Source organism: Notamacropus eugenii, chromosome 1 (genome assembly GCF_028372415.1).
Source record: "Notamacropus eugenii isolate mMacEug1 chromosome 1, mMacEug1.pri_v2, whole genome shotgun sequence".
NCBI classification, from domain to species: domain Eukaryota; kingdom Metazoa; phylum Chordata; class Mammalia; order Diprotodontia; family Macropodidae; genus Notamacropus; species Notamacropus eugenii.
Genome location: NC_092872.1, coordinates 47,948,274 through 47,949,992, shown reverse-complemented (window position 1 = coordinate 47,949,992; position 1,719 = coordinate 47,948,274).

Here is a 1,719-nt window from a genome sequence, read left to right as displayed (position 1 = left end):
TGTTGTGTTTTGTGCTTGGCTCAAGTCACTGGGAAGAAATTTGAAAAATTACCCAACTAAGTCAAACCAAGATAATCCCTGGACTAGAGTGAGACTCTACAAAGATCACACTTTCAACCCAGGGCAGGCATTTAGAGGGATATGTCCACTCCAAACCTAGCTTGCTCACTGCTGTGCCTTTCCCTTCTGTTTCCTACAGCTATCTAACTGGCAGCCTCCCACAGAAACTGCTCAAGAGTTCTCTCTTTCCAAAAACAATTCAGAAAAGGGGATGACCAAAAACTTCGTTTGCTGTTTCAAGTTGGCACTCAATCTGGGAAGATCTGAAGGGCCCAACTCAAAAGGGACGGCTATTAAATAAGGATATCAAAAGAAAGGCATTACCATGTTTTTTAAAAATACTGAATTTAGAGCAGATACTAGATATGACCTTCAGCAAATCAACTGAAGGGACTGAGAATGTTGACTCTGGAAAAAAAAAAGGGAGAAGGAAGTTATAGAAGGGTTTCAAATACTTTTAAAAAATGAGATTCAACTTGGAAGGTAGTTTTCATTTCTCAGCTTTAAAGCCATTTGTCAAGCATACTATATAGACTCTTGTTCAAGTGTATTAACTGAGGTCCCTTAGATGGTCTAACTTGTCCTTTCCAATTCTAATTCCTTTGAGAATATTGGTACCAACAGCCCACCCAGCAACAGATTTAAGAAAATTAGGTCACAATTTACCCATTTTCAGTTTACGCAGAACTTTAATAATAGATTAAATGCAGTTAATGACATTATATACAACAAAACACCAATCAAGGGATGCCAGTACAAACTAAGGATGTTATTTGTCTAAACTTGAGCTCAGATACCTGCCCTAGGCGCAGAATAGTTGGAGGTAATAGAATGGGAAGGTGTGATAATGCCCTTAATAGTCTACTCCCCAAATGTCCTAGCACTGGGAAGGAAAACAAGGGTTATATATGAATATAAATGATGTATTTACTGAGTGCTTACTATGTGCCAGTCACTATGCTAAGTACTTTACAAACACTAGGATCATCTCAAATGATCCTAGTAGCCTAGGAGATACAGCATCTCAGAGTAGGCTGGGAACCTAGGTCTGGCACCAGTGGCTTTTCCTGTACAGGCCCCAAGACATTTGGCAGCCAAATCTTTGATTCTAGGGTGCATTCCCAAGGCTCACATCTAGCAAAATGGGCTTTGCCCTAAAAAATTAGTTTGGACAATTTACACTAAGACCCAGGGCAATAGATTGTTGGGGAGAAGTTAGAGGAAAGTCCAGAAAAGCAACATCTTCAGCTCTGCTAATGGCTGCCTTGAATTCCCTTGTGGTAGAAGTGATAAACTCCACTTTATGGCATCACTCCTGCAAAGGCTGCAACTCCACCCCTGGTACCTTTCTTTTCCATATGTTGTGAGGCAGGTTCACACTTGATGTCAGAGACAAAAATATATTTTTTCTGTTTTCAGCTTTTGTCAGAGGTAACCTCGGACAAGTATCTCTTTTATGGCAGATGCCTCCTACAGCTACTAGGGAGTAGCTTCTTTTGCAGGTTCAAAACAACTATGTCCTATCCCTCCTTCCCCAACCACAGCACATGGTAGAAGTGATTCAAAGAAGGATGCACCCTGGAGCCAGGACAAGCTGTGGAAACTGAGAAAGCCCCTGAACACCAAGTGATGCTGTGTTCCAGCTCTATACTTGCCATC